The sequence below is a fragment of the Mesoplodon densirostris genome, chromosome 10 (genome assembly GCF_025265405.1).
Source record: "Mesoplodon densirostris isolate mMesDen1 chromosome 10, mMesDen1 primary haplotype, whole genome shotgun sequence".
Taxonomy (NCBI): Eukaryota; Metazoa; Chordata; class Mammalia; order Artiodactyla; family Ziphiidae; genus Mesoplodon; species Mesoplodon densirostris.
The window spans coordinates 105912587-105936548 of record NC_082670.1 but is presented as its reverse complement, the minus strand read 5'-3'; the positions used below and the strand labels follow the sequence as shown (position 1 = coordinate 105936548).

Below are 23962 nucleotides of genomic sequence, written 5' to 3'. Positions count from 1 at the left end.
TACAGGGCCTAGCACACGGAAGGAGCCTCAGTACATAAGCGATGAACGAATAAATGAATTAGGAAAATGCAGTAATAAAGGGATAGGCTGATGGCTGCTTGTGTTCCCTTGAGTGGTAAAAGCGGACGTGAAATAGTAATAAGCCCCTGCCAGCAGCGGCCGAACACTGCTGGATCCGAGGAGGAAAGAAGGCCTTACGATTGAAGATAAGCAGAACAGGTGAGGGACCGGGAGCGGCGGTCAGAAATCCGCTCACAACTGAGCTGCCCTGGCCCTTCTCTCGCAGAAAACGGAGCCAGGCCAGAGGAACTCGGCTCCCAGAGCTTTGGCTGTGAAAAGCTAACCTGCAGCGGAACAGCCCAGGACCCCGCGACCGCGTGGGTGGGCGGAGCCACGTCTTTCGGGGCCGTCCCCCCTGCAGCGTGCGCGCACCCGCCGCCTCGCGCGTGCGCCGCCTGCCGGGGGCGGAGGTTGTGGGTGGCGGCGGCGGCGGCGGGCGCGCGCGCTCTCGCCTCCTCGCGCCGGTTCGCGCTCCCGTGCTGGGACTGAGGTGGCTGTGGCGACTGCGGCGGCAGCGGAGGCGGCGGTTGAGGCGGCTGAGGCGGCGCGGGGGGAGGGCCGGGAGGTGGGTGGTTGGGGGGGGATGGACCGGGCTCGGCGGCCGCAGCGGCAGGAGCCGGTGCTTGAGCGCGAGCGACGGCGCTGGCGGAGACGCCGGCTGCTCCTCCCCTCCCTGCCGGTGAGTGAGTGCCCCCGCCTCCGACGCTGGCGGCGGCCGTGGCCCCTCACGGCCCCTGTGGCCCGGGAGAGGAGAGTCGTGAGGGGAGCGTTGCCGGGCGGCGCCGCCGACGCGGCCCGGGCCTCCCGCTCGCGGCCTGGCGCGGGTCGGACCCTTGGTCGCCACCGTTAGGGGCTGAAGCCCTGGGCCTAGGGCTCGACCCCCAGCATCCCTCCGGGCCTCTTTCCTCTCCCGGCCCGTTCCGCTGTCATTTTGACCCTGGGGTTTCTCTCCCCTCCCCTTCGCCTCGCCCCCTTCCCAGCACCTCATCCAGGGCCGCGGGGAGGGAGGGGCGTGTGAGGAGGTGGGCCGAGGCCCGAAGGACTGTCTGGGAGCTGGCTCTAGGGGGGGGTCGGGGATCCTACGAGCCCTCGCTCGCCCTGGCGTCCCTAGAAGTTGGCCACTGGGGCTTAGCCGTTGCCACCTGAAAGCAGTTTTGCACCTTTTGTTTTGATTTTGAACTTGTTTGAGGGGAGGAGGGAGCCGGCAGTTCTGGGAACGGGGAGAGTTGGTGATGCGCGGTGGGATGCTAGTCTGGGCTGGCTGGGCTTGGTCCCAGGTGTCTTTTATTAACCCTTTTAGGAAGGGAAGAGGGGCTCAGTGAGTTGCACCTTCTCTAAAGGGCCAGAGATCCCTTTATAGCTTGCAGACCCCAGCTTTTTCAACTTAAGCAAAGGTGTGTGTAGTGTTTGCCCAGGGGTTGGTTTGGTTCACCCCTAACATTAATGGTGAACATCCCCCAGGTGAATCTGCAGTAGTTTCTTGAAGCAGCCCACTTAACCTGTTGGCTGATTTCCCCCCTCTTCTTTGGTGACACCTTACACATTAGTCTTGGTAGATCTTAGCCAGTGCTTTTGCAGGCTGCCTTTTCATCCTGACTTGTCATAGAGGAAAGGAAGATGAACACACACTTGTCTTAATCCAAAATGGTTGCTGTTAAGTCTGACATACTTATCAGAGGTACCTGTACCATAAGCATCTCTATGAAAGGTCTGAATTCCTAAATTAAAAAGCAGGTAGCTGCTTTAGAATAAAGCAAAACTTTGATTTGTTTATGCCGTCTGACCAGTATCTTACATTTGGAAGTTATTGACTAAACCAAATCCTTTGAAGTACCTGTGTATAGAAATTGTTGCAAAGCCTGGAAGGAGAGAACCTTATGAAAATGTTAATGTGTTAATGACAAGATTCCTCCAGGAGGTAGATACATTTTTTTCTCCACTTGTATTAGAAGAGTGAGACTCGGATTATGAGTAGGTGGTAGTTTTACTAGTGTCGTGTAACAAATGATGCTTATGGGTGGGATTTTAATGCAACAATACCTTGTCCTCTACCGACAGAGTTGGCTTGTATTTTTTTTGAAATCACACACCCACTCGCTGGCTAGTATAGAAAGATTATAAAGCTGCTTCTGGTCTGTGGGCGGTAACCTTTTAATTTCTGAAGAGTTTTCAGCTGCTTACAGAACAGATTGATGATCAGCATGGGAAGGATTCAGATATTAAAAATTCATTAGCACATGATCTAGATCTATTAAAATTATGAGTACTTGTAAAGATTTGGCATGGTGTGGCTGCTGTGTACCAGGTATAGGAAATGAGATTTCTCAGAGTATTTGCATCTTATGATAAACAGAAGCACAATCAGCTGACAGTGTTGTGACACCTGACAGTAGTTGAGGGAATCTTTTATGAGCACAAAAAACCTGTACAATTTGATGAAGAAACCAAATGACCTGGACTAATTGATGACCACCATTACTTTAAACTCTTTGCTCCCCTCTACTGGAATATTTCCCTTTTTCTTTTGCCTGTCATATATGTACAAAACCTATAATGGCTGAAGGCTTAAGTTTGAACTCCTCGGAGTGGCATTTATGGATCACTCATTAATTTATGGATCAGGTATTTGTTGAGCCCTTATTTTGTTCCAGGATTTTTTCTAGATGAGTACTGAGTGACAGTGAGGGGCAGAGTCCCTGCCCTCATGGAGCTTTATTCTGTGTGTGTGAGAATGAGGCTAGCAAAGAAGCAAATAGAGATAATTTCAGGTAATGCTACAAATCAGTGATTAGCAAACTTTTTCTGTAAAAGACCAGAAACTAACTATTTTAGGCTTTATGGGCCATACAGTCTCTGTTGCAGCTACTCAACTGCCTTGTTTTAGTGCAAAAGCAGCCACAGGCAGTACAGTACATAAACGAGTGTGTCTGTGTTCTCATTAAACTTTGGACGTTGAAATTTTAATTTCATACAGTTTTCCCGTGTCACAAAATGTTTGAATTCTGCTTTTGGATTTTTTTTCAACCATTTAAAAATGTAAAAACCATTCTTAGCTCATAGGCCATACAAAAACATGGGGCAAGCTGGATTTGGCCTGTGGTCTGGCCCTTTAAAGAAAAAGTTAGCTGACTCCTAATGTGAACCATGAAGAAAATAAAACAAGCTGATGTGACAAGTGAGTGACTGGTGGGGGTGGTGGGGAGGCCTCAGTGAGGAGAAGATGTTTGAGCTGTGGCCTAAGAGATGGAAGAGCTTTCCTGGCAGATGAAATAGCAAATACAGACATCTGCTGATGGAAATGAGCTTCTGTGTTTCCCCAGCATTGGGCTTTTCCACATACCATGTCATTCTTGCCTTGGTGTCTTTCTTCATTTTGTTGTTCTCAGCTAGATTGCCTGCCTGTCAGGTTTTAAAAGTCTTCCCATTATAGAATCTAAGATTTGGAAGAGATTTTAGCTTCTTACCCAATTGCTCTCTTCTCAAATGTTCTCAGTGATTTTTCAGCCTCTGTTTGAACACCTTTGATGACAGAAAATTCATTACTTTGAGGTAGCCTGTGCCATTTTTAGATAGCTCTGATTGTTGTTAGAATGTTCTTCTTCATGTTGCAGTAAGAGTCAACCTCTCTACCTCCTTTCCCTGATGCTGCCTTACAGTGCCCATGGAATAAGCCTGAGGTGGGGCTGCACCTCATCCACAGGATTTGGCTCTAGAGTCAGTGCTTGAGACAAAAATTACATAAGATGAAAACTGTACTTGAAAATCCCTTAAATTGTTTAAAAAGCATAGTGTGCATGTTTTTGCATATATAATTATTTAGTTCTTAAGCATTTTACAGACTGAGAGCCACTAAGCTTGACTGAAGGAAGGAGCAAGAGGGAGAAAATTATGTAGATATGTAGGCCTTCAAAAAAATTTTGCCTTTTAAGAGCCATCAAATGCTTATCAGAGAGTGGGGGATGGTGGAGAATTTTAATGTGTTCCTGCTCTCTTGCAGGATTAATTTTATTGTATTTGTACATTAAGTCTCTTAATGTATAAATACAAAACATTAATAAATGTTTATCGATATGTTATGAATATTAAATGAGATAATATATATGGAAGCACCTGGCACGTGGTAAGTGGTCAATAAATGTTTGCAGGATTTGAATCTAAGTTTCTGCTTCATTGGGCTCACATGCACACTGTCCTTTGAAAGTTGTAGAGAAGAACTTGGCCACCTGCTTCCTGTCTTTCCAAATTGGCATTTCCTGTTGTGGCTCTGTAGAGCAGCTGTCACTCTCTTTGTCCTTGAGTGTTGGTCACATTTTACCAGAGGTCAGCTAGTAAGTTAAATGGGCATATGATGTAACTCTGTTAGTTCTGCTACATGACTGTTAAAGTATTTGAACACCGCTCTATGCCTTTTATTTAAGTCTTCACTTTTCAGGGCTAAATACTTTCATTTCTTTTAGTTTTTCCTTGTTTCTTCACCCTTCTGTTTCTTGTAAGTGTACCAATTTATCATCGTTCTTTTATACTTTGGTACCCTGAAGTACATTTTAAGGTACAAACTTAAGTTTTACCCCCTTGATGAAGTTTTCCCATATACTTCTAGACCTTCTCTATATTCCTAAATACTTTTATCTGTATTTCTCAATTTAATATTTTCTTATTTTTGTATTTTATACTTCTTTCATGAGCATGTATCTTACCTCACAATGAGACAACAAGCTTCTTGAGGGCCAGGACCATGTATAAATGTTTACAACTTTATAAAATTAAACTTTAAAAATAAATGTTTTATTTAGAGCAGTGTTAGATTTAGTGAATTATTGTAAAGATAGTACAGAGAGTTCCTGTCTATCCCACACCCAGTTTCCCACACCCAATTATTAACATCTTACATTAGTGTGCTACATATGTCACAATTAATAAATATTGATGCATTATTACTAAGTCTATGCTTTATTCAGAGTTCCACAGTTTTTTCTTTAATGTCCTTTTTTGTGTTCCAGGATCCCATTCAGGATGCCACATTACATTTAATAGTCATGTCTCCTTAGCTTCTCTTGGTTGAGGCAATATATCAGACTTTCCTTGTTTTTAATGACCTTGGCAATTTTGAAGGTAACTGATCAGGTATTTTTGTAGAATGTCTTTCAATTGGACATTCGTCTGATGTTTTTCTAATGGTTAGACTGATGTAATATGATTTTGGAAGGAAGACCACAGAGGTAAAGTGCCATTCTCATCACATATCAAGAGTACATATGACTTATCAGTGTTACTGTTAACCTTGATCACTTAACTTGTGCTAGTGTTTGTTTTCTCCACTGTAAAGCTACCCTTTTGTGCCTCCCTTTCTATACTGTACTCTGGAAGAAAGTCACTATGCGTAGCCCACACTTGGTGAGTGATGAGTTATGCTCTACCTCCTTAAAGGTAGAGTATCTACATAAATATCATTGCTCAAATTGTCCAGCTTTGGCCACTGGGAGCCCTTTCAGTTGGCTCCTGTATCCCTCCCCTTTGTGTGTGAGTACTTTCTTTTTGGCAACATAAAATGCTTCAGGCTCATCTTTTATATGTCATGCCTCAGTCGTACAGTCATTTTTCTAAGGAGCTCTAGTTCCTTGTGTTGGAAAATGGTATTTGAAACCAAAATTTGGGTGCTAGATGTGCTGGTTGCTACCAGAGTGTTGTTGCTTCTAGGCACTCTGAGTGACAGAGCAAGGAGATGGGTGTATATATTAAGCTGTGTATATACACGTCTATAAATATTTCTGTATGTAGCCATTTGTCTTTTAAGCTAAACATGAATTCATACTTACATTTCCAACACTAATTCCTCACCACATGGATCATTGTAACCTCTTCCACTCCACCAGTGAGAAACCTGGCTCCCACCCTCTGACATCCATTTACTTAATTCTTCAGTTCCAGTATTCATGTGAAGTGGTTTGAGAATTGGTAATCTGTCCCCCTGTGGGAAAACACTTTATCAACTAGAGCACAGTGCTTATGGATAGTTCCTTTTGCATTTAGACTGATAAGACTCCACTTATTTCCAGCATTACTTAGGGGTCAGCACCTTATTCCTCCACCCCCAAATGAGGTTGTTTCATATGTGTAATAGATTTAGATTGTTTTATTGCATTCTGCATTCCATGCTGAGAACTCTTTATCTCTCAAATGATTGTTTCAAAATTTGCACACATTAAGGTTTATTCTTTGTGCTTTAAAGTTCTGTGGGTTTTGACAAACTTTTAATATCTTATATTCACCATTACAGTGTCATAGAGAGTAGTTTCAGTGCTCTAAAACACTTGTGCCTCACCTATTTAACTCCCTCCTCACCAGCCCCTGACAACCACTGATGTGTGTACTGTCTCTATTCTTTTCTAGAATGTCAGTACATTAAATTTTAAAAAAGTGTTTTTGAAAGATTTTTATGAACACAGCATTTTGTTAAGTAGTGAGAGATACAGGTACTAGATAACTAACACTTAGAAACATACTTCTTTTTTTCTATTGAGGTAAAATTCACGTAACATAAAATTCATCATTTTCACCATTTAAAATGTGTGGTTCAGAGGCTTTTAGTACATTCACAATGTTGTGCAGCCACCACCACCACCACTGTCTAGATCCAGAATATTTTCATCATCCCAAGATGAAACCTCATATCCGTTAAGCAGTTCCTTTCCTCATCCTCTGGCAATCACTAGTCTGATTTTTGTCCCTATTGGTTTGTCTGTTCTGTACATTTCATTTAAATGAAATCATATAACATATGGCCTTTTGATTCTGGCTTCTTTTACTTAATTTTTTAAAAATTTATTTTTAGTTGGCTGTGTTGGGTCTTCGTTCCTGTGCGCGGGCTCCTCATGGAGGTGGCTTCTCTTGCTGCGGAGCGCGGGCTCTAGAGTGCAGGCTCAGTAGTTGTGGTGCACGGGCTTAGTTGCTCCGCAGCACGTGGGATCTTCCTGGACCGGGGATTGAACCCATGTCCCCTGCCTTGGCAGGCGGATTCTTAACCACTGTGCCAACAGGGAAGCCCTCTTTTTTTTTTTTTTTTTTTGCGGTATGCGGGCCTCTCACTGTTGTGGCCTCCCCCGTTGCGGAGCACAGGCTCCGGACGCGCAGGCTCCGGACGCGCAGGCTCAGCGGCCATGGCTCACGGGCCCAGCCGCTCCGCGGCATATGGGATCCTCCCAGACCGGGGCACGAACCCGTATCCCCTGCATCGGCAGGCGGACTCTCAACCACTTGCGCCCCCAGGGAGGCCCGGGAAGCCCTCTTTTACTTAATGTTTTTAAGGTTCATCTATGTTGTAGCATGTTTCAGTACTTAATGTCTTTCTTATGGCTGAATAATAATTCATTGTATGGATAGATCACATTTTGTTGATTCATTCATCAGTGATGGACATTTGCATTGTTTTCACTTTTTGGCAATTATGAATAATGCTGTTATGAACATTTGTGTATAAGTTTTTGTTTGAACATATGTTTTAAATTCTCTTGGGTTTATAACTAATAATATTTCTTTTGATAAATTTTATTTTTATATTAAGAGGATAGTTACCTGATGGCTTACTTGGAGTAAGGTGCTGAAAGAATGCTACTTTCTCTTGGCATGATATTCATTATGAAATCACATAATTTTCCTTTTGTCTTTACAGAGTAAAGAATGTTGGTCCAGATAGGGTAACAGCAGTAGCTTTCCCCTAGAATTCTGTTAGAGGAATATCCTGAATTATGTTGTGTACCATTTAGTCTTTCTGAGAGTGAGATTCACTCACTGTGAAGTTGGATTATAAGATCTGACTGTGGTCTCAAGGAATCTGAGTGTATGAATTGTGTTTAACATTTTGTATTCAGAGGGATAGTAGGCAAGATTCCCATTCTGTAGTCTGTTTGGCACCAGTGATTTTACAGAGGTTTTATTCTTACTAACCACATTCCCTCTGAGGTTTGGACTATAATAGAGTGGCATTAAATATTAGTGTTTTCTTTTTCCTATTTCAGCACCCAACCCTGAAGCTTTGTTTTGCTGTTATTGCTTTGACACCTTTGCTTTGATAAATTCATTTTCCTCAAGAAGACTTGGCAAATGTTTTCTTCTTTTGCCAATTTGGGGTAGCCAGACCAATTTATTGAAAGCTAATATTGTTTTTCAGACTTCTTGAAAGCAAGGAACATTTTTTGCTGTCTTTGTAGCTTCTAAGTGACTTTGGGGTTCCCTGGAGATGATGGAAAATAGATGAATTATGTATTAACTGCCATCATACTTTATTCCAGGGAACTCTCTGTAGGCAGGCCCTTTAAAAGGGTTTGTGTAATAGAACACTGGACTGGAACCAAGAATATTTTAATTTCACTTCTCTAAAAGACTCACTATTACTGGACAAATAACTTGTACCTTGGGGTTTCTTTTTATAAAAAAGATAATATTGACTCTGTAATTTACAGAAATGTGTGATGGGAAATGAGTTCGGTTAATCAAGGTACTTTATTTTGGAAGACAGGCATTTTGGAAGATATGTGTATTATGATATGTGTATCTTGTTAGTGTTAACCCTAACCCTTTATTTTAATAATGTAGGTGAATCTGCTATCTCATTGTAATTAAAGCCTTTGTCAAGTACTGTATGTGTATTCTATTTACCACTTCCAGTGCTCTTCATTTTTCTTTGTAGTTATAGATTTCTACCTGGTACATTTTCCTTCTGAAAGAAGGACTTCTTTTAACATTTCTTGGGGCGCAGATTTGCTGGCAGTGAATTCTTTCATGGATTTTTGTATGTCTGAAGAAGTCTTTAATTTGCCTTGATTTATAGAGGCTGTTTTCGCTGTATATAGAATTCTAGGCTGGCAGTCTTTTTGTTTGTTTGTTTGTTTTGTTTCAGTACTTTAGAGATGTTGCTTCACTGTCTTCTGGCCTGCATTCTTTCCAATAAGAAGTTGGCTGTCATTCTTGTCTTTATCCCTGTGTACATAATATGTGATTGTTTTCTTCTGGCTACCTTTCATTTTTCTTTCAATTTTTAAAAATTCTGGTATAACGTAAAATTACCATAACATAAAATTTACCATCTTGGGCTTCCCTGGTGGCGCAGTGGTTGAGAGTCCGCCTGCCGATGCAGGGGACACGGGTTTGTGCCCCGGTCCAGGAAGATCCCACATGCCGTGGAGCGGCTAGGCCTGTGAACCATGGCTGCTGAGCCTGCGCGTCCGGAGCCTGTGCTCCGCAACGGAAGAGGCCACAACAGTGAGAGGCCCGTGTACCGCAAAAAAAAAAAAAAAAAAAAAAAAATTTACCATCTTAATCATCTTAAGTACTGTTCAGTGGTATTAAGTACATTTATATCATTTTGTGAACATTACAGCCATCTATTTCCAGAACCCTTTTCATCTTGCAGAACTGAAATGCTATACCTATTAAACAGTAACTCCCCATTCCCCCCTCCCTCCAGCCCCTGGCAACTGCCAGTCTACTTTCTGTCTTTATGATTTTGAGTACTCTAAGTACTTCATATAAGTGGAATCATATAGTATTTGTCTTTTTGTGACTGGCTTGTTTCATTTAGCGTAATGTTGTCAAAGTTCATGCATGTTGTAGCATATGTTGGAATTTCCTTCCTTTTTTAAGACCAAATAATATTCCATTGTAGGTATACACCACATTTAGCTTATCCATTCATCTGTTGTTTTCACTTGGGTTGTTTTGTTTGTTTGTTTTGTTTTCACTTGGGTTCTTTGTTTTGTTTTCACTTGGCTTGTTTTTATGTTTTAGCTATTGTGCTTCATGCTGCTGTGAACATAGATGTACAAATATCTATTTCAGATCTTGCTTTTGATTCTCTTGAGTTTATACCCAGAAGTGGAATTGCTGGATCATATGGTAATGCTGTGTTTAAATTTTGAAGAATTGCCATACTGTTTTCCATAGCGGCTGTGAAAAGGTGGAATGTTTTACATTCCCACCAACAGTGCATAAGGGTTCCAGTTTCTCCACATCCTTGCCAACTTTGTTATTTTCTGTTTTTGTTTGTTTGGTTTGTTTTGGGATAGTAGCCATCCTAATGAGTATGAGGTGGTATCTCATTGTGGTTTTGATTTGTGTTTTTTTTTTGTGTGTGTGTGTGTGTGTGTGTGTGTGGGGTACGCGAGCCTCTCACCGTTGTGGCCTCTTCCGTTGCGGAGCACAGGCTCCAGACGCGCAGGCCTAGCGGCCATGGCTCACGGGCCTAGCCACTCTGTGGCATGTGGGATCTTCCCGGACCGGGGCACGAACCTGTGTCCCCTGCATCAGCAGGCGGACTCTCAACCACTGCGCCACCAGGGAAGCCCTGATTTGTGTTTTCTTGATAAGTTATGTTGAGCATCATTCATGTGCTAATTGGCCATTCATATATTTTTGGATAAATGTCTTTTCAAGTCCTTTGCCCATTTTGAATTGGATTTTTTTTTATGATCATTGATTTGTAGACATTCTTTCTATATTCTGGATATTAATTACTTATTAGATATATGATTTTCAAATGTTTTCTCCCATTCTGTATTCCTCTAGCTGCTTTTAAGATTTTCCCCCCCATATCTCTGATTTTAAGCATTTTGACTTTGGTTATTCCTTGTTGGAGTTTTCATTTTCTTCATGTTTCTTGTGCTTGGTGTTTATTGAGCTTCTTGGCTCTGTGTGTATATGGTCTTCATCGAATTTGGCAAATTTTTGTATATTATTTTTTCAAACTTCCTCCACTCCCATACACACCCAAGATTCTAATTATACGTATATCATTAGGCTCCTTGAGTTTGTCCCATAGCTCACTGATGCTCTGCTCTTTTTCTGTCTTGTATTCCAGGTTTCATTTTGGATAGTTGCTGTTGTTATGTCTTTTATTCACTAATCTTTTCTAATGCATTGTTCCTATCTGCTGTTAATGCCATTCAATGTACAGTTGACCCTTGAGCAGTGCAGGAGTAATCCACATATAATTTATAGTTGGCCCTCTGTATCTAAGGTTCCTGTGCATCCTCGGATTTGACCAGCCATGAACTGTGTAGTACTGTAATATTTACTATAAAAAAAATCCATGTATAAGTGGACCTGTGCAGTTGAAATCCGTGTTGTTCAAGGGTCAGTTGTATTTCATTTCCGCCTTCTATATATTCTATAATTTGTAGTTTGATAGAAATGTGGTGATATGGCAGGTATTAGAAAATACCACCTTAATTTGCTGCCAAAATATAACAAATTCTGTAAGATACCTAACGGGTACACAAAATCACCCTATGTGTCAAATTAACTTTGATGTCCCACAGTTTCCACATTAACTTTGCTTTTCTGTGAGACCTAAATATGTATTTTTTGCATGATTATTCTGTATTTTTTGCTGACTTAGACATCTGCATTGGTAGTTCTACAGTATTTGTTTTATAAGGCACTAGAGAGCTTTGGTGTTTTTGGCAGTATTATTTGCCTATGTTTGGTTGTATGATATGACCATCATCTTGCAATAAAAAACATGAAATAGATTTTTATATTTTCTTTATTGCTTATTTATTATTAATCAGAGAGCTGGATTGCTGATGTCATTGATAACCCCAGTCTGACTGGGCTAGGTCACTTGTGTTACCTCCATGTGATCTTCTGATGTTCACTATATCAACCTGAAAAATTTTGCAGACTAACAACTGGTAATTGTTTGCTAGCCAGATGTTTGCATTCACTAGTATTTGTTTCTCTTCTAGCTCCTCTGTTGCAACAGGTATTACTCTCTTGAGAGTAATAGACTCTTAAGACTCTCTTCTAGCTCCTCTGTTCCAGCAGGTATTACTCTCTTTACTCGACAGTTAGCACTTTACTAAGATGCTGACAGTTGGTGAACAGCTGCTCTTGAGCATAAGATTTAGAAGACAGTCTCCATCTTCCCAGATTAAATTTCTTTTTATATGGATCTTCTACTTCTCTGTCTTTTTTAAAAATAAAATTTTGGGAAACATTTTGGATTACAACTGTTGATCCTCATCTATGCAAAGAAAAGAAAGCCATTGTGCTGGGATTTTGAGGAGGTATGTCTTTTTTCTTCTGTTGCAAAATTGCATCACTTAGGCATTCAGAGCAGTATGACATCATATTATAACGCTGACTCTTTCCTCAGTAGAACTCAGTTCTCATTCATTCATTTATTCCATCTTACTTTCTCCTATTCTTCCTTTTTTCTAGCAGTCATCACAGCTCAGTAATAACTTTATTTTTATTTGGCTGCCCCGTGAGGCATGCGGGATCTTATTTCCCTGGGATTGAACCTGTGCCCCCTGCAGTGGAAGTACAGAGTCTTAAACACTGGACCACCAGGGAAGTCCCAGGAATAACTTTCTTGATGTGCAATATAACAAGCTCATTTCTTATATTCTTTTTTTTTTTTTTTTTTTTGCGGTACGTGGGCCTCTCACTGTTGTGGCATCTCCCGTTGCAGAGCACAGGCTCCGGACGCGTAGGCTCAGCAGCCATGGCTCATGGGCCCAGCCGCTCCGCGGCATGTGGGATCTTCCTGGACTGGGGCACGAACCCGTGTCCCCTGCATCGGCAGGCGGACTCTCAACCACTGCACCACCAGGGAAGCCCCTAATTTCTTACATTCTTGGTGAATGTCATTGGACTCTGGGTTAACCTTATAAAGTAACAGGAAGAAGCAGTCCGAATCCTTATTCCTCAACTTGAGGTTGTGACTTTGATGAGTTTGTTTGCTCCCATTCTGCATAGGCACTGGGTGGTTTGGGAAAGCTCACTGTCTTCAGCATAATATATGGCTATATGATTTTATAGTCTGGTTCAGTATCATTTGCAAGAGGAGGTGTGATATTGTAGAGTTTTGAACTAAATATTGAGAGACTTCAGTCCCAGTTTTTTTTTTTTTTTTTTTTTTTTTTTGCGGTACGCGGACTTCTCACTGCTGCGGCCTCTCCTGCTGCGGAGCACAGGCTCCGGACGCGCAGGCTCAGTGTCCATGGCTCACGGGCCCAGCCACTCCGCGGCATGTGGGATCTTCCCAGACCGGGGCACGAACCCGTGTCCCCTGCATCGGCAGGCAGGCTCTCAACCACTGCGCCACCAAGGAAGCCCCAGTCCCAGTTTTGACATTATTTTGACCATACTTTGAGAGTTAAAGAGTGTTTGTTTTCTCATCTCTAAAATGTGTTACCGGTGCTTGCTTTATACAAACCTTATGGGATTGTTGAGGATCAGATGAAAAAAATTTGTGTGGAAGACTGTTTTATCAATATAAAGGATTGTTATTGCATTGAGAGCTGTAGGCATATATGTTTTATTTTCATTCAAAGACTCAGTTTTTATTTCTGCAAACTTTTTGATGGTACAGCCCAGTCATGAATCAGATTTTTAAATCTCCATATTTAATCATGGTTGGACATTAGTGTTTATAGTGCCTAATTATATAGTAGGTGCTCATTATATTATAAAAAGTGGATCTGTGTAATGTAATGCTGAGAAAATGTTGGTTTGTATGGTAAGGAACCATTTTGCAAGATCTTTTGGGTAATGTTTTGAAGAGAGACCTCATTTGTTTATTTTATGTCTTAAAAATATTTATTGAGTGCTTACTGTGTTCTAGGTACTGGGGAAGAAAACTGACAAAAATCTCTGCCTTTATAGAGCTTATTTTATATGTTGTATGGGGAGATAGAATAAACAAAATAAATAAGTAAAAATGTAGTTTTTTAACCTATGATGACAAGTTCTGATGAGAAAAGTAAAAGTGGAAAAGAGGAATAGGGCTTATTGGGGGGAGGGATTTAGTGGTCACAGACAACCTTACAGAGAAGGTCACATTTGAGTAAAGTCTTGATAGAGGTGAGAGGGAAATGCAGAAATATGAGAAGAGCATTCCAGGCATAGCAAATGGCAAGTGTAAAGGTCTTGAGACACAAGCTTGCATGGGGAATGGCAAGGGTTGGGGAGGGTAGGTTCTTATCTTATGGTGCCTTATGGAAGTGCTTTTCAAACTTTAATGTGCACATAAATTACCTAGGGTGTTCTTGTTAAACTTCAAATTCTGATTTTTTAGGTCTGAGGTGGGGCCCATTTCTAAGCTTCCAGTTGCTGCTGGTCCTGTTGGTCGTTCTAAGACTTTAGCTTTTTTTTTTTTTTAAATAACTTTATTTATTTATTTATTTTTGGCTGTGTTGGGTCTTCACTGCTGCACACGGGCTTTCTCTGGTTGGCGGCGAGCGGGGGCTGCTTTTCGTTGCGGTGCGCGGGCTTCTCATTGCGGTGGCTTCTTTAATTGTGGAGCACGGGCTCTAGGTGCGCAGGCTCAGTAGTTGTGGTGCACAGGCTTAGTTGCTCCGCGGCATGTGGGATCTTCCTGGACCAGGGATCAAACCCGTGTCTCCTGCATTAGCAGGCAGATTCTCAAACACTGTGCCACCAGGGAAGCCCCTGACCCACTTTTTAAATTCTTTTTTTTCTTGCATAATGTAAGTCTAAAAGCAATTTTAATTTTTTTATTTCAAACATTTTTTTGAACAGGAATACTCAAATGTTGCAACAATTTAGGAATGAAAAAAAATGTCCGTTTAATCTCTGATGGCCAACCCCCAGTTCTTCTCCTTGGAAGCGACCATTTATTTTTTTACCAGTTTTTTGTATATCCTTCCAGAGATATTTTACATGCATGTATGTATATGTATTTATTTATATCTCACCTTTTAAAAACTCAGATGGAGCCCTACTATTCCAACAGTTCCATTTTTGTGTGCAGAGCTTTTTTCTCATAAAATATATCACTACTTAAAAACTGATTAATTGATTTTTTTTCCCTTATGAATTTTTAGGAGCCATTTTTTGTAATGAAATCAGCCTATTATTATGTATTGCAAATATCTTTTCCTGGTTTGTCTTTTAAACTTAATTTGCTTATTTATTTTGTTACAAAGCACAGTGATTACACAGGATTGTAAGTTCTGCTTTTGCCAACCTATATGGATTTGGATTTGAATATAGTGGTATAACATGTATGCTTACCAAAAATTTTGTAAATGATGCTAAAACTCTGAGGGTTGTCTAATATATTGCATCAAAGAAAATCAAGGTGATCTAAGCAGGATGAAGTATGAAAGTAGCAAGATAGGTGTGATAGAAATGGAAGGTCCTACTCTTTAACAGAAATGATCTGGCCCCAAATAGTTTGTTTTTCATTTGAAAGCCTCCATAATCTATAAAGTAGTTGTATGATGTAGCTGTGAAAAGAGGCTAACATTGATGAACATTTATAGATGTAGTGTTAGATTAAAAGAAGTAATAGTCCCTTTGTTCTTGTACTGTCAGATTATGTCTTGAGTATTGTGTCCACTTATGGATTCTACACTTCAGTGGGACAATGATAATCTAAATTGTCCAGATTAAAGTGACCAGAATACTACTGAGAGCTCTAGCTACCTTTATCTAGTGAAGAACAGTGGAAGAGTCAGGAGCTATTTTGCTATAGACGATAACACTTGGAAACCTAACTATCTAGATATATTTGTAGAGTTTTTTTTTTTTTTTTTTTGCGGTAAGCGGGCCTCTCACTGTTGTGGCCTCTCCCGTTGCGGAGCACAGGCTTGGACGTGCAGGCTCAGCGGCCATGGCTCACGGGCCCAGCCGGACCGGGGCACGAACCCATATCCCCTGCATCTGCAGGCGGACTCTCAACCACTGCGCCACCAGGGAAGCCCTATTTGTAGAGTTTTAAGCAAGAGGGAGCAGGCTTCTCATCTGTATTGCTCCAGAGGACAGACATCAGGTAGAAGCAACATCAGTGGAGGTGAATTTCATTCTGCTGTGGGGAAGACCTTTCAAACATAAGATCTGTCCAACAATGGAATAGCTAAATTATGAGGTCTCTGTCATTAGACATATTCAAATGTAGCCTGGATGCTTGTCTTCTGGAGAAAATATGAGAGGAGTTCCTGCAAGAGTTTGGACTGCATGGTTTTTCTCATCCCTCAGAGCTCTTAAGATTTTCTAATTTCAAATGGTCTCTCTCCTTAGTGCTAATATTGGTAATGATGAGAAAGTAATAAAAAGTCTTACTGACTTAGTTCCCTAATAAGGGGAAGAAAAAAAAAAATGAAATGTTTGCCAACCAGCAAGAGAGTACAGTTTAAAAAGGCAGTTTTTAAAAAAGTGTGTAAAGTAGAATACTAGATCTGTACATGGAATTTCATTTTTACTTTATAATTATTTTTTCAACAGAGCATCTCTTAAGACTAGTCTTTCAAGGGCATAATTTGGGACATGTTATCCTCAAGGATTGTTAGAGAGTTTATAATTTTACTCTGCATAATAAAAAGTAAAGGCTGCTATAGTGTAGAAGAAGGCAGGGATGTGTGTGTTAGAACTAGATTTCGTCCCCATCTCTGCCATTTGCTGTGTACAGTGTGAAATTTAACGATGAGATTTAATTTTCTCATCTGCTGTTGGGGGCCATGTCTACCTTTCAGAATTGCATACACTGGAAATAATTTATCCTAAGTTTAATGCCTGGTACAAAGCACATAGATGGCATAAAATTACTGCTAATTATTATTAGTAGCAAGTATTCTGACAACATTGCTTAAATTTGTGGGTTTTCTGTTCATGTGTGTGTAGCAAGGTAAGCTGGGAGATTATATCAACAAATCCAGTTGTATCTTCAAGCTTTACAAATATAGACTAGGAATTAACTACTTCTCTGTGGGTTTTTCCATACCACAACCAGTTGTCCAATTCTGTGACACCAACTGAGTGTCCAACTATTCAATTCAATTCTGACACTGTCTACCTGGAGTTAGTGTCAGATCCATAAGTTAAAAGGCTCAGTTCCGTAAGACTGCCCCCAATGTAGACACTAGTTGTAAGCCCTGGGCCACCTGTACTCCTTTCTGACTTTGCTGCAAATTCTAGGTTTCCCATGACCCCCTCCTCAGGTTCAATAATTTGCTGGGATGACTCACAAAACTCAGAAAAACCACTTTACTTACATTTACAGGTTTATTATAAAGGATACAACTCAGAAACAGCCAAATTTAAGAGATGTATAGGGCCGGTATGGGGAGCTTCCATGCGCTCTGAAGGTGCATCACCCTCCCGGTTCCTTGATGTGTTCACCCATCCACAAGCTCCCTGAACCCCATTGTTTAGGGGGTCTTGTGGAGTTTCCATCACCTGGGAATGATTGATTAAATCATTGGCATTGGTGGCTAACTCAGTGTCCAGTCTCTCTCCCTTCCCAGATTGGCGTCAGGGTCTGAAAGTTCCAAACCTGTAATCACAGGGATAATTCCTCTGGCAACCAGCTTCCATCTGGAAGCTATCTAGGGTTCCCACCAAGAGTCGTCTTGTTAGCATAAACTCAGGTATGGTTGAAAGAGACTTGTTTTGAATAACAAAAGACACTGCTGTAACTCAGGAAATTCCTAGAGTTTTAGGAGCTCTGTGTCAGGAACTGGAGACAAAGACCAAATATGTATTTCTTATCATACCGTATTACGATTACATAAGACTAGATTTTGTTTTTAGAGTAGAAGGCTGAGTTTCAGAACATCAGTATTGAATTACCTCTAGGTCATTGATATGTTTCTTTATTGGGCCATGGAGCCACCGTTTTGATTCCTGGTAATATAAATAACATTTGTTTTGAGATCCTTAGATGAAAGGTGCCATTGAAACAGCTAAATGTCATTTTCCGGAGGGGTCTTTATCAAATTCCAGTATCAGTTCTTTTTCTGCCTAGACTTTTGTCCTCAGATGGCTGTACTCTAATCCTGTGACAGAGCTAATTCTTTAGTGTGATAAAAACAGATCATTTTTCTGACAGGAATAAGGCTCATTTTTCTTAGACTATTGGGTCATGAACTTTGGGTAGAGATGTCTTTTGACTGTTTTAATCTTTTTAGTGGTAAACAGCATGTGAATTTTCGTAGCCAGGAAGGAAGGGTAAATTGTTTGAGTTCCAAATTTGTTCCTACTTTAAAGGTTTTTTTTCCCTCTGTATGCTTATTTTAATATGCTTGGCCTTGTCCTTATACAGAAATTTACTTAGAGAAAATGTAACCCTCAAATGTTTTTGAACGTCTCCAGGAGGTATCTTGATATACAGTAGTGGGTAGTGGTCTAACACAGTGCCTAGCAGAGTTCGCCACAAGTATCAGGCACTCAGTATACACCTGTTGCTCTTCCAGGAGTTAGAAGCCTCAGTTCTACCTTTGCTACCAACTACCTCTGTAAACTAAGTAGAATATCATTTTTTATCTTTAAAATCATTAGAACCCCTTCTAGCTCTGATTCTGTGACTCAGTTTATTCTTAACCTTATTTTTAAAAATTTAGTTTCAGTATGGCCTTGAAGTCAGTTTCTTGAAAACAAGCAAACACAGAATTACCAGATAGGCTGAACTGGGAAGTGTTGTGAAATTACACACCCTCTGTGGCTTCACGTATTTGCTTGGCCACATGTTCTTTCTTTAGTAGAGTTACCTTAGATTTTCTATTCATACTCCATTGGGACTAGGTATTTATCAATAACTAGATTTTTTTAGCACCTATCCAAAGAGGATGGAGTGAGAGCTTCGTAAAATGACTGATCATTTTTCCAGTCATATAGAACCCTAAATGGTACCGTGTGCAGTATAGTTAGGGTTCAGATGAATACTATTTAAGGTTTTTAATTATTTTTTTATTTTTTAAGTTGTTTTCTTAAGATAGGTTTAGAAAAATCTGGCCAGTTGACCAAACTTTTTAAAGAACTGCATAAATTTTTCCCATGTTTAAATATGTCATGTTTTGGACAATGAATATAAGTGTACTGAAGAAGTGTAGTATTATGATTGTCACATTTCTAATTTGATTTTATTGAGAGTTTGCTTAATTTCTTTTTTTTTTTAAACAGCAGGTTCTTTTTTTTTGCGGTATGTGGGCCTCTCACTGTTGTGGCCTCTCCCGTTGTGGAGCACAGGCTCCGGATGCGCAGGCTCAGCGGCCATGGCTCACAGGCCCAGCCGCTCCGCGGCATGTGGGATCGTCCTGGGCCAGGGCATGAACCCGTGTCCCCTGCATCGGCAGGCGGACTCCCAACCACTGCGCCACCAGGGAAGCCCAAGCAGCAGGTTCTTATTAGTCATCAGTTTTATACACATCAGTGTATACATGTCAATCCCAATCGCCCAATTCATCACACCACCACCACCACCCCCATGCCGCTTTTCCCACTTGGGGTCCATACGTCTGTTCTCTACATCTGTGTCTCAATTTCTGCCTTGCAAACCGGTTCACCTGTACCATTTTCCTAGGTTCCACATATATGCGTTAATGTACAATATTTGTTTTTCTCTTTCTGACATACTCAGTGTGACAGTCTCTAGATCATTCCACATCTCAACAAATGACCCAGTTTCGTTCCTTTTTATGGCTGAGTAATATTCCATTGTATATCTGTACCACATCTTCTTTATCCATTCGTCTGTCGGTGGGCATTTAGGTTGCTTCCATGACCTGGCTATTGTAAATAGTGCTGCAGTGAACATTGGGGTGCATGTGTCTTTTTGAATTATGGTTTTCTCTGGGTATATGCCCAAGAATGCGATTGCTGGATCATATGGCACTTCTATTTTTAGTTTTTTAAGGAACCTCCATACTCCTCTCCATAGTGGCTGTATCAATTTACATTCCCACCAACAGTGCAAGAGGGTTCCCTTTTCTCCACACCCTCTCCAGCATTTGTTGTTTGTAGATTTTCTGATGATGCCCATTCTAACTGGTGTGAAGTGATACCTCATTGTAGTTTTGATTTGCATTTCTCTAATAATTAGTGATGTTGAGCAGCTTTTCATGTGCTTCTTGGCCATCTGTATGTCTACTTTGGAGAAATGTCTGTTTAGGTCTTCTGCCCATTTTTGGATTGGGTTGTTTGTTTTTTTAATATTGAGTTGCATGAGCTGTTTATATATTTTGGAGATTAATCCTTTGTCCGTTGATTCATTTGCAAATATTTTCTCTCATTCTGAGGGTTTTCTTTTCGTCTTGTTTATAGTTTCCTTTGCTGTGCAAAAGCTTTGAAGTTTCATTAGGTCCCATTTGTTTATTTTTGTTTTTATTTCCATTACTCTAGGAGGTGGATCAAAAAAGATCTTGCTGTGATTTATGTCAAAGAGTGTTCTTCCTATGTTTTCCTCTAAGAGTTTAATAGTGTCCGGTCTTACATTTAGGTCTCTAATCCATTTTGAGTTTATTTTTGTGTATGGTGTTAGGGCGTGTTCTAATTTCATTCTTTTACCTGTAGCTGTCCAGTTTTCCCAGCACCACTGATTGAAGAGACTGTCTTTTCTCCATTTTATATCCTTGCCTCCTTTGTCATAGATTAGTTTACCATAGGTGTGTGGGTTTATCTCTGGGCTTTCTATCTTGTTCCATTGATCTATGTTTCTGTTTTTGTGTCAGTACCATATTGTCTTGATTACTGTAGCTTTGTAGCATAGTCTTAAGTCAGGGAGTCTGATTCCTCCAGCTCCGTTTATTTCCCTCAAGACAGCTTTGGCTATACAGGGTCTTTTGTGTCTCCATACAAATTTTAAGATTTTTTGTTCTAGTTCCGTAAAAAATGCCATTGGTAATTTGATAGGGATTGCATTGAATCTGTAGATTGCTTTGGGTAGTATAGTCATTTTCACAATATTGATTCTTCCAATCCAAGAACTTGGTATATCTCTCCATCTGTTGGTATCATCTTTAATTTCTTTCATCAGTGTCTTACAGTTTTCTGCATAGAGGTCTTTTGTCTCCCTAGGTAGGTTTATTCCTAGGTATTTTATTCTTTTTGTTGCAATGGTAAATGGGAGTGTTTCCTTAATTTCTCTTTCAGATTTTTCATCATTAGTGTATAGGAATGCAAGAGATTTCTGTGCGTTAATTTTGTATCCTGCAACTTTACCAAATTCATTGATTAGCTCTAGTAGTTTTCAGGGGCATCTTTAGGATTATCTATGTATAGTATCATGTCATTTGCAAACAGTGACAGTTTTACTTCTTCTTTTCCAATTTGTATTCCTTTTATTTCTTTTTCTTCTCTGATTGCCGTGGCTAGGACTTCCAAAACTATGTTGAATAATAGTGGTGAGAGTGGACATCCTTGTCTTGTTCCCGATCTTAGAGGAAATATTTTCAGTTTTTTACCATTGAGAATGATGTTTGCTCTGGGTTTGTCGTATATTGCTTTTATTATGTTGAGGTAGGTTCCCTCTGTGCCCACTTTCTGGAGAGTTTTTATCATAAATGGGTGTTGAATTTTGTCAAAAGCTTTTTCTGCATCTATTGAGATGATCATAGGGTTTTTCTTTTTCAGTTTGTTATTATGGTGTATCACATTAATTGATTTGCCTATATTGAAGAATCCTTGCATCTCTGGGATAAATGCCACTTGGTCATGGTGTATGATCCTTTTAACGTGTTGTTGGATTCTGTTTGCTAGTATTTTGTTGAGGATTTTTGCATCTGTATTCATCAGTGATATTGGTCTGTAATTTTCTTTTTTTGTAGTATCTTTGTCTGGTTTTGGTATCAGGGTGGTGGTGGCCTCATAGAATGAGTTTGGGAGTGTTCCTTCCTCTGCAATTTTTTGGAAGAGTTTGAGAAGAATGGGTCTTAGCTCTTCTCTAAATGTTTGATACTGTGAAGCCATCTGGTCCTGAATTTTGTTTGTTGGAAGATTTTTAATCACCGTTTCAATTTCATTACTTGTGATTGGTCTGTTCATGTTTTCTATTTCTTCCTGGTTCAGTCTTGGAATGTTATACCTTCCTAAGAATTTGTCCATTTCTTCCAGGTTGTCCATTTTATTGGCATAGAGTTGCTTGTAGTAGTCTCTTAGAATGCTTTGTATTTCTGCAGTGTCTGTTGTAACTTCTCCTTTTTCATTTCTAATTTTATTGATTTGAGTCCTCTCCCTCTTTTTCTTGATGAGTCTGACTAATGGTTTATCAATTTTGTTTACCTTCTCAAAGAACCAGCTTTTAGTTTTATTGATCTTTGCTATTGTTTTCTTTGTTTCTGTTTCATTTATTTCTGCTCTGATCTTTATGATTTCTTTCCTTCTGCTAACTTTGGGTTTTGTTTGTTCTTCTTTCTCTTGTTCCTTCCTTTCTCTAGTTCTTTTAGGTGTAAGGTTAGATTGTTTATTTGAGATTTTTCTTGTTTCTTGAGGTAGGCTTGTATAGCTATAAACTTCCATCTTAGAACTGCTTTTGCTGCATCCCATAGGTTTTCATTGTCCTTTGTCTCTAGGTATTTTTTGATTTCCTCTTTGATTTCTTCAGTGATCTCTTGATTATTTAGTAACGTATTGATTAGCCACCATGTGTTTGTGTTTTTTACGTTTTTTTCCCTGTAATTCATTTCTAAGCTCATAGCGTTGTGGTCAGAAAGATGCTTGATATGATTTCAATTTTCTTAAATTTACTGAGGCTTGATTTGTGACCCAAGATGTGATCGATCCTGGAGAATGTTCCGTGCGCACTTGAGAAGAAAGTGTAATCTGCTGTTTTGGGATGGAATGTCCTATAAATATCAATTAAATCTATCTGGTCTATCATGTCATTTAAAGCTTCTGTTTCCTTATTTATTTTCATTTTGGATGATCTGTCCATTGGTGTAAGTGAGGTGTTAATGTCCCCCACTTATTACTGTGTTACTGTCGATTTCCTATTTTATAGCTGTTAGCAGCTGCCTTATGTATTGAGGTGCTCCTTTGTTGGGTGCGTATATATTTATAATTGTTATATCTTCTTCTTGGATTGATCCCCTGATCATTATGTAGTGTCCTTTCTTGTCTCTTGTAACATTCTTTATTTTAAAGTCTATCTTATCTGATATGAGTACTGCTACTCCAGCTTTCTTTTCATTTCCATTGCATAGAATATCTTTTTCCATCCCCTCACTTTCAGTCTGAATGTGTCCCTAGATCTGAAGTGGGTCTCTTAGAGACAGCATATATATGGGTCTTGTTTTTTTTTTTTTTTTTTTTTTGTGGTACGCGGGCCTCTCACTGTCGTGGCCTCTCCCATTGTGGAGCACAGGCTCTGGACGTGCAGGCTCAGCAGCCATGGCTCACGGGCCCAGCCGCTCCGCGGCATGTGGGATCCTCCTGGACCGGGGCACGAACCCGTGTCCCCTGCATTGGCAGGCGGACTCTCAACCACTGCGCCACCAGCGAAGCCCTGGGTCTTGTTTTTGTATCCATTCAGCAAGTCTGTGTCTTTTGGTTGGAGCATTTAATCCATTCACGTTTAGGGTAATTATCGATATGTATGTTCCTATGACCGTTTTCTTAATTGTTTTGGGTTTGTTTTTGTAGGTCCTTTTCTTCACTTCTGTTTCCCACTTAGAGAAGTTCCTTTAGCATTTGTTGTAGAGCTGATTTGGTGGTGCTGAATTCTCTTAGCTTTTGCTTGTCTGTAAAGCTTTTGATTTCTCCATCCAATCTGAATGAGATCCTTGCTGGGTAGAGTAATCTTGGTTGTCGGTTCTTCCCTTTCATCACTTTAAGTATATCATGCCACTCCCTCCTGGCATGTAGAGTTTCTGCTGAGAAATCAGCTGTTAAGCATATGGGGGTTCCCTTGTATGCTATTTGTCGTTTTTCCCTTGCTGTTTTTAATAATTTTTCTTTGTCATTAATTTTTGCCAGTTTGATTACTGTGTGTCTCGGCGTGTTTCTCCTTGGGTTTATGTTGTATGGGACTCTCTGTGCTTCCTGGCCTTGGGTGGCTATATCCTTTCCCATGTTAGGGAAGTTTTCGACTATAATCTCTTCAAATATTTTCTCTGGTCCTTTCTCTCTCTTCTCCTTCTGGGACCCCTATAATGCGAATGTTGTTGTG

At 40.3% G+C, this 23962-nt stretch overlaps 1 protein-coding gene across 1 annotated transcript in view; it reads left to right on the top strand.

Annotated features, from left to right (window-relative positions):
- The first annotated feature begins 644 nt into the window (after nt 1–644).
- The window catches only part of TMCC1 (transmembrane and coiled-coil domain family 1), a 221775-nt gene continuing 198457 nt past the window's right edge, over nt 645–23962 (top strand). The window contains exon 1 of the mRNA XM_060109307.1: nt 645–739. The gene's annotated coding sequence lies outside the window, so the exon portion shown is untranslated. The remainder of the gene's footprint in view (nt 740–23962) is intronic.